Source organism: Bidens hawaiensis, unplaced genomic scaffold (assembly GCF_021521415.1).
Source record: "Bidens hawaiensis isolate Kalapana, Puna unplaced genomic scaffold, B.hawaiensis_p1.1 tig00062069_1, whole genome shotgun sequence".
Classification (NCBI taxonomy): Eukaryota; Viridiplantae; Streptophyta; class Magnoliopsida; order Asterales; family Asteraceae; genus Bidens; species Bidens hawaiensis.
This window is the reverse complement of record NW_027501128.1, coordinates 15230-28587: the sequence shown is the minus strand read 5'-3', so window position 1 is coordinate 28587 and position 13358 is coordinate 15230.

The following is a 13358-nucleotide window of genomic DNA, read 5'->3' as shown; positions in this document are numbered from 1 at the left end:
TTTCTTTGGGTAGGTTTTTTAGATGTGGGATTTATTAAGGTATGTTAGAGCATTCTTATCCGACCCTCTTATTTTATGTGAGTGATGTTTTTGTAATTTATAGAGTGATTTAGGGTGTTGTGAGTAAGAGTTTTTATATTTTAGAAAACGAATGGTCAGGTCACAAATATGATTGTTTTCAGCTTTTAGAAAACCAAATTAGCTTATTAAATACTGGTAATATTAGGTTTATAGCAGCTTCTTTCTTACCACATAGAATAAATCGAATACAGGCTTTGATATGTAAAATAGAATAAATCAATTCAGTGGTGGTGGCTAACTTGATCCGTAAATTTGTTCAGGCTTTGATGCTAAATCAAAAATAGGAGATTGAAGAGGCCAGAAAGTCTTTGACAAAAGCCAATTCTAGGAATGACCCTTAGCAATACATGATAATTGTCACCCTTCTCATTTATGTCCCCATTTGTAGAATAACTTGACCCTTAACAATATATGATAATTGTGTTGTTTATTGTAGTTTGCTTAATAGTTACCATTTTAAAATTTCATCAATTATCCGTGTAATACTATAACATCATGAAAATTTCGAGTTCAAAGTGTCAACTTTCCAAAGTCTATGGACTAAAATTGCCAAAATTCCAAGTTGAGGGTTTAAATTGTAAATTCTGTTTTCCTGACCCATCGCGCTACGCGATGAGTCAGAGGAGAGCCCCATTGCGTATCGCGATGGGGTGTCTAACAATATGTGACACATGTGCCACGTGGAACACGGTAGCACTGGTTGTCGCCACGTCTCACCACGTGACAACATTGCTGCCACGTGGCAACATTGCTGCCACGTGGAGCGGTGCCTGCCATGTGTCAACACGTGGCAGGTCTACGCTGTGAGTCAGCAGACCTATATCACGATACGCGATAGGTCTGCTGAGGAACCTATCGCGTATCGCGATAGGGACCAATTTCAAGTCTATAAATAGCAAGGTCCGGGTTACACATTTTGCACACCAAAACTCAGCTTACCTTTCTCTCTCTAGCTTCTCTCTAAAACCCGACAATCATATACTCGATCCACCTCGATAAACGTGCCATATTTCATCGTAAAGCGTGTCCGATCCTTCGTTTCCTCGAAGTTATGCCACCCTCCACCCACATACCAAGAAGGTGTTTGATGTGCTTGCGCGTGCGGCTTGTAAAATTATAAAAGGGATGGAATGAGTTGCTTTTGCACAAGATCGTGTTTTTAAATTTATAAAAGTGATTTCTACAAAGACTAAACACACACAAAATAGGCAAGTGTACCTATCGTATATGTAGAATAGTATTGGTAAGAACCAAGTATCGATCCGTGGACACAAATGTTTTTATTAATGAATCGTTGTTTTACTTTAATCGGAGGTTTTAATCATTTTGGGGTTAATTTTCTTCAAACTTCTTATAAAATATAAATACTTATATATATAATATATAGGTGACCAAGAAGAGAGATTCTAAACGAGTTGTTCAACTATGTGAAGGTTACCATCTAATATCTAGAATCCACTCCATTGTTCCTTGATGATTAATAATTAAACATGTGATACACTTGTCCTAATAATATATGATAGAATTATGATCCTCATTTTTGAATTAACACATTCTATGACATAATGAATAATAGCATGCATATTTTCAAGTCCATCCTATGCTTAATAGCATGCTACCCCGAGAATGTCAATTTAAGTAGACAAGCAGTTGGTAAAGTAGAATGATTAGAATTGACTTCGATTTCTCAAATACCAATCCTAACAACTTCGAGTGGTTGTAGTTAACTCACACAACCTCCCCTGGTTTGATTTATGTAGGTTATAATTACACATTCCGTTAACATATGATTTCTTTAACTAGCATGATATCCTAAGCAAAGCCATTTTCGGATTACCAAGACTTAGAGAAATACATCATAACTTATACCTCATCATTTCTAAGTACAATATAAGGATCCATGTTTCGATAATGTATCAAAGTATTTCTATCTTTCAAGAACATGAATCGATCATGAACGATTGCCAATATAATTGACAATCACCAACTTTGAATTAGTATTTTAAGATGGCGAAACATTTCTCATCAAAAGATAATTGTAAGATAACCATGTACTTTACCAAACTAAACCACATGTTTTATATAATCATCAAGTAAAACAAAGCTTCTTCATAGATTTTAGATGGTAAATGGAGTTTAGCTCATAATGAGCATAATAATAAACATTAAGATGAATGATGATAACAAATACATGATTAAACTTGGAATGATCTAACCAAATGTAGATGAATCTTCCTTCTTAATGATGGTGATGATGGTTGATGATGATGGTTGATGGTGGTGATCTCCAAGCCTTCAAACTCTTCACTAAACCTTCTATGTGAGTGTTAGTGTGTGTTTTTATAAGTGAAAACCGGATAGAACTCTTTTCAAGGCACACCTGATGAATGCAACATGAGCCACTATTTATAGGCAATCTGGACGATGAGGCACGGCCCCGTGCATGTTGAGCACGGCCCCGTGTATTTTTATGACATGTGCCAGATTTGTTTTGTCTTTTGTGTGAGGTGGCAACGGCCCCGTGGTTTGCAGGCACGGCCCCGTGTTGTTTAGTGACATGTGCTCAATTCTTCTTTGTCTTTTCTGCATTCCCGTCCACGGCCCCGTGCTTTTGTTCTCAGATTTTGTCTTTTCTTGTGTCAGAAGCATGGGGGCGTGTTTCTTTGTTTTCTTGTGTTTTCTTCTGTTTTTCTTCGTCTTTTTGCTTGTTTCTTCGTTTGAGGCTTAGTTTCACCTGAAATTATGTTTTATTATGATAAGTAGTCTTTTATGCTATGTTATTAGATAGAAATTGCAGTTTTTAGAGATTATTTGATGCCGAAAAGATGTATATTTCTATGTACATCAAACATCCTCACACTTGAACATTCCTTGTCCTCAAGCAATCGTTTATAAATGTTCTCTAAAAACAGCAAATTTAGATTATAGCTATTCCTTAAGTGAGCTCCAAGAAGATGAAACAAAATAACCAATCTTTATGTTTTTATGAGTTTCCGTTTATGCAAAACGTCACGTTCTCACAATCTTCACTCACACTCGGTTTTATATCTGATTATACCTGTGATGTAGGTATGTGAACATTCTTAGCCAAAATGCAACCTGTGATAAATAAGCTCGTAACAAGTTCAAATCTCCACCTTTTGAAGGGTCGCATAGATCAGAAGGTAAAAAAGGGGTTTTGGTTTAGTGTGAGTAGGAATTGGTATTTTGTGGTGGTTTAAGGGTTAATGGTAAATACATCTTCTACTGTTCTTCGGGAATTTGAGATGTCTTCATTGGTTAGCTCCTTTTTTTTAGATGCCTAATGACTCTTTTAAGGCCAGATCGTCAAGACCAGTTTTATCAAGGATGTGGATCAATTCTTCCTCAATCCTGTTCTGAATATAACTTCCAACTCTAATGGATCGTTCGGCTTTGAGCCTAATAGCCTTCACCCTCATTAGTTCGGTATATTCATGCTGAGACTGAGTTTGACTTTTTCTACATCTTCCTTTGTGGGACCAGTTCCCGCAACCTAAGCATCATTCATATCTTTTTGCTCTTCTCTTCATTGCATTTTTGGAAATCCCCGATAGTCCACCGAAGCCAAGTGTTGAGGCACCAAGGCATTCAAGCTATCATCCGCCGACTATGCCAATGTATCAACCGTCAGAAGTACCAACATACCACCCACCGGAAATCCCAACTTATCAACCCACGGGGGTACCACAATATTTCCCAACTGGTTATGTACCGCCAAATCCACATCCGTCGTATGCCTTTCTGTCAAATTTACCCATCAAGGAAGAACCAAAGTCGCCATCATCCGACTGGATGAAATGTCATTCCGATCCATGCCGATGGTTTACCGGAAGTTCTACCTTCAATGAAGTCAGTTCAAAACCCAACAATGGAGAAGGGCCATCCCGAAAGCCCAAGATGAGGATCATGATGCCTTTCGAAAGTTTCAAGATGCCTCCATGAACATTGAGACTACACAACCTATGTAGGAAGACGAAACTGAAGAGGAAGAGGAACCCATGGAGGAAGAAGAACCAATGGAAGAGGAGAATTCCGATCCCGAGGAAGATGAAGATGATGAGGACCCAATAGAGGAGTCCGAGGAAGAAATGGAAGAAGAGCATCCTGAGAACCCTAACGAAATATCAAGCCCGGTGAATGGATCACTCACTTCCAATAATGCAAGCTATGGTTATGTAGACCCGTATGTCCAATACTTGGAGAAACTAAGGATCCAAACTTCGTCAAGCTTCCCACCGTTTCAAGGAGAAATTCCTTCGATTCAAGAACAAGCCGACGAGATCCACGAACAAAACCAAGCTGCCAAGACCTACCTCTATCTTTCATCAGACATGGACTATGTTCCATATCCGGAGCCAAGAAACCATTACGAAATGGTAACACTGGGTTATCGCGACCCACCTCCGCAGTAAGGTTATCCCAACATAGTCCCGCAGTCATATGAGGAACATCTGGATCGTGCTTTGCATGAGACCGAGACTGGAGAAGGAAGGTAGATGAGGAGAAGAAGAAGAAGAAGAAAAGAACATGGAAGAGAAACTCCTTCGTAAATGCAACAAACTAACGAAGGTTGTGAATAAATTCTTAAAGGACTGAAGATGGTGGTGTGTGATGTGAAGAAATATGTGTAAAATAATACTGTATGTGTAATGTATGAATAAAGAACGTTTGAAACGTTCTAAATGTAATGATAGGATGAAATATATATCGTTGAGACGATATATATGTAAGTGTATTATGATATATATCCTTGTGATATATATATATATATATCAATGTATAATAAATAAAATTGTGTGTTTAAAAAGAAATGTTGTTAAAATTTCAGACTTAATTGAGAAAGATAAAAAGAAAAAGATGTCTGAGCAAAGCAATAATAACGAAAACGCTCGGAAAGAAAAAGAAATGAGAGATAAGGGGAAAGGCCCCGAAAACGAGCGAGAGGAAGAAATTCCCGAAAAATACATGAACAAAATTAAAAAGATGATAAAAGATGCCATGAGAGAAGAATCTATAAATAGATCCCATTCTAGGCAATCTCGAAATTCTCAATCTGTTAATCCTTCTAAACCGGTTAAATCCCGACCTAATCCCTCTCAAGTTGAAGAAAGTGTGCATGAGTCTAATGCCGACGGCGGAGTTAAACATTAGTTCAAGAAACTCAAGATAAGCGGTTGTTCGTTTAAGGATTTCAAGTATTATGGACCGAAAGAGTTCCATGGTGATAAGGGAGCCATTTCAACTGTAAGGTGGCTCGAGGAGATGGAAACAAACGTGATTACTAGTAAGTGTTCTGAGGTTGAGAAAATTCAGTATTCAGTCCTTATGTTCAAGGGTGAAGTGTTGGAGGGGTGGAATGCTCTGTTGATGAGCAAAGGAAGAGATGTAATGTACGGTATGAGTTGGGAAGATTTTAAAGCCTTGTTAATGGCTAAATTTTGTCCTATGCACGAGACTGATCAGATTCAAACGAAATTTTTGAATCTCAAGGTCGTTGGGACAAACCTCCGCGAATACAATACTAAATTCCATGAGTATTGTCGCCTTGTTCCCCAGCTGGTTCACCCTGAATCCAGCAAAGTCACGAGATATATTTGGGGACTTCCGCTGGAAATCCGCGACATGGTAAGGTCTCACTTACCTCAAACCGCTGACTCTGCAATGAAGTTGGCCGGTTACCTAATGGGCGGCATGATTCGTAACAAAGAAGAAGACAAGAAGGTTATGACACCAACAACTCAAGGAAGGACAAGTGGAGGAAACAATCGATTTAAGGGTAAGGGCGTGAATCAAAGCCGATTTAATTCAAACACCCCTCAATGCAAGACTTGTAGGAAGTATCACAAAGGACGTTGCAACTTCGCCCCGCCTCCTAAAGTTTGTGAATCTTGTAATAGCACTGGTCATGATGCCGCGGATTGCTGGAAGAAGATGATGACTTGCTTTAACTGCAAGGAGATGGGCCATATGAGTTTTGAATGCCCAAAAAACAAGCCTGCTGCTGGTGGTGCGGGTGGAAGTGGCAAGGACAAAAAGGGAAATGCTCGAGTCTTTGTACTCGACACAAAAAGGGCCGCTGATGTGCCAGAGACCATCACTGGTACGTTTCTAGTCAACGACACCTATACTAGAGTTTTATTTAATTCTGGTGCCAATTTGAGTTTTATAGATTATAATTTCTGTAGTCTATTAAATGAACCATTAACTAAATTAGATAAAACTCTAAGCGTCGAGACTGCTAGCGGTGAAATCGTTAAGAACTCCGAAGCCCTTGAAAACGGAAAAATCCTTCTAGCTGGTTATTTGTTACCTATTTGTTTGTTACCCATGAGTCTGGATGGTTTTGATATTGTACTTGGTATGGATTGGTTATCCGATAATCATGCCCGTATCATCTGCAATAGCAAAATTGTTGAACTTCAAGCCCCCGATAAACGAACTATTCGAATTGAAGGGGACAAAGACGTTGGCCAAGTTAGCATAATCTCCATGATTAGGGCTAACAAATGTTTAAATCAATGATGCCTCGCATTCATGGCCTACGTCACTGAAGAGTCTAAGACAAAAGAAATCAAAGACGTTCCTATCATTTCTGACTTTTCTGACGTCTTTCCTGATGAACTCCTTGGTATTCCTCCCGATCGCGGAGTAGAATTTAGAATCGATCTTGTTCCCGGCACTGCTCCGATCGCGAAAGCTCCATATCGCTTAGCTCCAACCGAGATGAAGGAGTTAAAGAAACAACTCGATGAACTTCTTGAAAAAGGCTTCATTCGACCGAGTTCGTCGCCTTGGGGAGCACCAATTCTATTCGTCAAGAAGAAGGATGGTTCCATGAGGATGTGTATCGACTATCGTGCGTTAAACAAAGTTACAATTAAAAAATCGATATCCACTCCCTCGTATTGATGATCTTTTCGATCAACTTCAAGGTGCTAGCTTCTTTTCAAAAATCGATCTACATTCCGGCTACCACCAACTTAAGGTCCAATCTGAAGATATTCCAAAAACTGCTTTTCAAACAAGGTATGGACATTACGAGTTCACGGTTATGCCGTTTGGACTTACTAATGCTCCGACCGCATTTATGGATATGATGAACCGTATTTGTTAGCCTTACTTAGATAAATTCGTTATCGTATTCAATGACGATATACTTATTTATTCTAAGTCAAACGCCGATCATGAAATTCATCTTCGAACTTTACTTGAAATTTTAAGAACCGAGAAGTTGTAAGCCAAGTTCTCGAAATGCGAGTTCTGGTTGCACGAGGTGCAATTTCTTAGTCACATCATTAATGTTAACGGTATTCAAGTGGACCCCGCTAAGATTGAAGCTATCTCTAAGTGGGAAGTTCCAAAGTCGCCAACCGAGATCCGAAGTTTCTTAGGTTTGGCCGGCTACTACCGTAGGTTCATCGAAAACTTCTCTCGTATCGCCGTTCCATTAACTTCCTTAACTCGTAAAAACATCAAGTATGAATGGGGAACGAAGCAACAAGAGGCGTTCGATATACTTAAACAAAAACTCACCCAAGCACCTATCTTGGCTTTGTCAGAAGGTACTGAGGATTTTGTGGTATTTAGTGACGCATCCCACTCCGGTTTGGGATGTGTACTAATGCAACGAAAGAAAGTAATCGCCTACGCCTCTCGAAAACTCAAAATACACGAAAAGAATTACACGAATCACGATCTAGAGTTAGGCGTCATAATCTTTGCACTTAAGATATGGAGACACTATCTCTACGGAGTAAGATTTACCATGTACACCGATCATAAGAGTTTGAAACATATTTTCGATCAAAAAACTCAACATGCGCCAACGACGATAGATAGAGACTCTTAACGACTATGATTGTGAGATTGTGTATCATGAAGGCAAGGCCAACGTCGTGGCCGATGCCTTAAGTCGTAAAGAACATGAAAACCCAAAAGAGTTCGAGCTTTGCGCCTAGAACTTCAAATTGATCTCTTTGAGCAAATCAAATCCGCGCAAACGCAAGCAATAAATGAAAACCAAATCTCGGACGAAAAACGAAATGGCACCATCGACTCGCTAGTCAAGGGTGATGATGGTATCCTTAGACTGGGCAATAGGATTTGGGTACCAATCGTTGGAGGTTTACGTGAGAAAATCTTGAACGAAGCTCACAAGTCTAAATATATGATGCATCCCGGAAGTGATAAGATGTACCACAATCTAAAGGCGAATTATTGGTGGAACGGAATGAAAAGGGATATCGCTTCGCTTGTTGCGAAATGTTTGACTTGTTTAAAAGTTAAAGCTGAACACCAAATGCCTTCGGGATTGCTTCAGCAACCCGAACTTCCTGTTTAGAAGTGGGAGTTGATTACCATGGATTTTATTATAAAACTCCCGAAGACGACTCGACAACATAATGCTATTTGGGTGATTGTGGATCGCTTAACAAAATCTGCACACTTTATACCCATCAATGAGTCGTATTCTATGGATAGATTAGCGCGTATCTATGTAAACACCATTGTCGCTTTGCATGGAGTACCGCTGTCTATAATTTCTGATCGAGACAGTCGTTTTACGTCTCACTTCTGGAAAAGCTTCCAACAAGCTCTCGGTACGAAGTTGAACCTTAGAACCGCCTATCATCCACAAACCGATGGACAAAGCGAAAGGACGATTCAAACGTTGGAAGATATGCTCCGCGCTTGCGTGATTGATCTAGGTGGAAGTTGGGATGACCACTTGCCCCTAATGGAATTTTCATACAATAATAGCTATCACGCAAGTATTCAAACCGTACCGTTCGAGGCGTTATATGGTCGAAAATGTAGAACGCCCGTGTGTTGGTCTGAAACTGGAGATAATCAGTTATCTGGACCCGAGATAGTCCAAGAAACGACCGACAAAGTTATTCAAATCCGAGAACGACTTAAGACGGCGCGTGATCGCCAAAAGAGTTACGCCGATATTCGTCGTAAGCCGTTAGAGTTCAATGTCGGTGACAAAGTGTTATTGAAAGTCTCGACTTGGAAGGGCGTTGTTCGCTTCGATAAGAAAGGAAAATTGAGTCCTCGATTCTTCGGACCTTTTGAGGTACTCGAACGAATCGGCACTTTTGCATACCGTTTGCGACTGCCTGAGGAAATGCAAGGGATACATGACGTATTCCATGTTTCGAATTTGCGTAAGTGTTTGACCGATGAATCATTGGCTATGCCACTAAAAGACGTTGAAATAAATGAGAACTTAAAATTCGTAGAATGTCCAATTCAAAATGAAGATTCGAAAACAAAGAAGTTAAAGAAAAGAACGATGAAAATTGTGAAAGTTAAATGGGACTCGCGTAGAGGGCCCGAATATACTTGGGAACTCGAATCGGAAATGAGAAAGAAATACCCCCACTTGTTCGAATAAACAATCTCAAGGACGAGATTTGTTTCAAGGTGGGGAGGATGTAACAACATGAAAATTTCGAGTTCAAAGTGTCAACTTTCCAAAGTCTAGGGACTAAAATTGCCAAAATTCCAAGTTGAGGGTTTAAATTGTAAATTCTGTTTTCCTGACCCGTCGCGCTACGCGATGAGTCAGAGGAGAGCCCCATCGCGTATCGCGATGGGGTGTCTGACAATATGTGACACGTTTGCCACGTGGCACTGGTTGTCGCCACGTGGAGCGGTGCCTGCCAGGTCTACGCTGTGAGTCAGCAGAACTATATCACGATACGCGATAGGTCTGTTGAGGAACCTATCGCGTATCGCGATAGGGACCAATTTCAAGTCTATAAATAGCAAGGTCCGGGTTACACATTTTGCACACTAAAACTTAGCTTACCTTTCTCTCTCTAGCTTCTCTCTAAAACCCGACAATCGTATACTCGATCCACCTCGATAAATGTGCCATATTTCATCGTAAAGCGTGTCCCGATCCTTCGTTTCCTCGAAGTTATACCACCCTCCACCTACATACCAAGAAGGTGTTGTTATAATGGCAATGAACCTCGATAAGCGTGTTGTCGAGAGTTGAAGTTTGGCGTTATCAATTGACGACCAAAGAGTTCAAGCGGCGTTGGAGTGCTGCCCGAGTCTCTAGAAGTTTCTATACGCCACTTAAGGTTAGGCGTAATATCGAATTCAATATAATTTAATATTATATTAAAGGCTTGAGCCTTAAGTCGAGGATATACTCGATACCTCGATAAAAGAAAAGAAAACATAACAAAGAAACGAATGAAAGTACGATTATGAATATTGTTAAATACGTATATATGTGTGTAAGTATATATGTATATATATTCTTTATTATGAATTATTATTTAATGAATAAAGAGTATTCTTAAATAATAAAAGAAAAGATTACGTTTCTTGGAGAAGAAGAAACGTCGGGTTTTTAATATAAACTAAAGGTTTATAATTTACTTTTAAACTAAAGGTTTTCAAGTAAATAAGAATTGAACTAAAGGTTCAATCGAGGATTGAGGTATAAGACTAAAGGTCTTAAGCCGGATCGTGTATCCGACTAACAAATATTTATACTCGTACTATAGGTGCGAGATAAAGAAAGGGAAAGACCCTTGGACGGTGAGTGAAGCCGATCCTAAAGAGACAAGGTGAATACGCCCCCAAAACTTTAACTTATTTAAAATGAGTCAACTTGTTATTTGAAATTGTTTACAAGGAACTATGTGTTCCTAAAACCGTTATAAATAAAGGGTATAAACCTAGCCCTCAGACTGTGGTATACGTATGTCTGGATCCTTACATAGGTGGTACTATGCGATGTATGGGCATGATCGCACCACCCTTGGTCGTAGGACGCTCTCCTGCAGGGAGTACGACCGTTGTGTATATTTACGGGTACTTAACTAAGTCGAACGTTGCGGTGTTTGCTGAGGTGACCTAGCGTATAGGCTCATATTTATAATATGTTATTTGACTTTGTTATTCCTAAGCCACGTTGGGCCGAGGCAGGCGTAGTCTCGAGGGGTAATAAAGTAAAAGAAATATTTTTGCGTCGGCGTGTTCACCAGCATTCGTTGCTGACGTATTTTATTACATTTTGCAGGTGAACAAAGTTAGAGCTTGAAAATGACGAAGTACTAATATCCGATGGCTCGGATTCTTTTTGTATAAGTTAAACATGGTGGTTTGTAATTATAAAACAAGTAATCTTTTGTTAACAACTCTAAACGGGTATTTTATAATTCCCATCTTTTGAATGTTTATATAAATTACATTTTGATCCTTAAAGTATTATAAGTCTTCCGAAACATAACGCAACTCTGATTTATTTACAAAAAAACGATACCAAACTATGGGTTGCACTCCTAGGCCCTGGACGGGGGTGTGACAAATACATGGGCCTCAAACTAGTTATATTATATTATATAACAAATGACAAGTTTTGATGCCGCAAGTGCCACTTTGCGGCACCGAACTGGCCCACAAATTTTATTTTTGTTTTTTTATATAGTCGTCATAACAAATGTAACGGAGACCAACCAAACGTCAATTTTTTTTCAGTTCCGATTATTATATTGAACGTGAAGAAAACCGACCAAATTCCCGTAGACTCACCGTTTCAACGCCCGGGATCGACAACAGTTGGGTTTTACCAACGCTTGAGTTTTGTCGACCGACCCACCCCGTTGGTCCACCTCAATTTTTATAGTTTTATATTTGGTTTTAGTTCTAGTACAATGACGTATATCGCAGATCGAAGTCGCATCGACTTACCGGCTCAACACTTAGGGTTTTCCAGAGTCTGAGTTTTACCGACCTTTCCGGCGCAAGACGTCGGGTTAAAAACTAGTTTTATATAAAGGTAAAAGTTGGTTAAAATTATATACGTAGTAAAAGTTGATGCGATTGTTGGAAAGTTGAGTTTAAGATAAAAAAAAAAAAAAAAAAAAGCTGAATTTTGATACATAAGATACTCGGGGCACATGTCGAAGTATATGAGCTTCTTCAATCGCCACCTAAGCAGTACGCAAACCAAATGGTCAAACGGATTCCACACAAGGTGGAAGCCAAATAAGTACGCAAACTTATTACGGTTTCACCAAACCGAGATTACAGTGTGCTACGGTTGTGTTTTATATTGTGACTTGGTTGGGCTTTTAATGTTGTGAGTGGGTCATGTGGTTTTGAATCTTTGATGTTTGGCATGTTAGGGTTTGTGTTTTTGGTTTTTCATTTGAGTTGTAGACGATGTCATATCAGTTGAGTCTTGTATTGATACGAGTCACATACGCTTATACGAGTCATATGTCACAACACTTACACGAGTTGTACGATTGTTACTATCTGGTTGTTTATCGTGTATTGCAATGAAAAATTAGTCTACTAATAGTCAAGCCCCAAGATACCTTAAATCAACTTTCAAGTTTCAACTACAAAATGCCGCTGCCAGCAAACCACCATTTCATTTGAACCTTTCAACTCTTTTTAACGATTTGTTTGCTAGAAAAACAATTGAACAAAAAACGTTATTTGTTATTCACTTATACAAGTACCCACGACTCGTATTCACTTGGTTGTTTAGATTTATTAAAACAATATAACTATAATAATTATTAAATTTGATAAATAAATATAACATGAGTCGTGTTAGTTTACGCAACTCGTATAGCATCATATGAGTCAGATGACGTTGTATTCCAACTCAATCTCACAGGACTAGCATCAATACGGCTTTGCGGCCCATTACGGTGTTCCACGAATTTGCTATCGATGTGGTGGAGTGTAGTGCCTCTCACAACATATTAGGCAATGTACATTGTTTTTAAACATGATTTAGAAGAAAAAAAAATGTAATTGTGCAAGTTTAAAAGGGATACATGAAATTGCCTCTTGCTAAAAATTAAAATAGTTTCCATGATAATAATTGTATTTAATTTATTTATTTTTATCTAAGTCAACATAAAAATAGTTTTTCATGACAATATATATGTATATATGTATAATTTATTAAAGGGATATTGGTTTCAAATACTCTCAATTTTGACTCATTGGTAGATAACACTCACAACTTACGAAATGTTTCACAACACTCCCAACTTTAACCATATTTTCTTATGACACTCCCGGAGTAACGAAACAAAAAACTTCGTTAGTTTTTGGGGTAAAAATGTCATTTTTCAAAGTTCAGGGATAAAATCAAAATTGTGTTTATTATATATTTTACATCCTTACCCACACACCCACCACCCCCTCTTCCCTGCCACCACCGCCACTGCAGCCACCAACCACCACCGGCAACCACCACCACCACC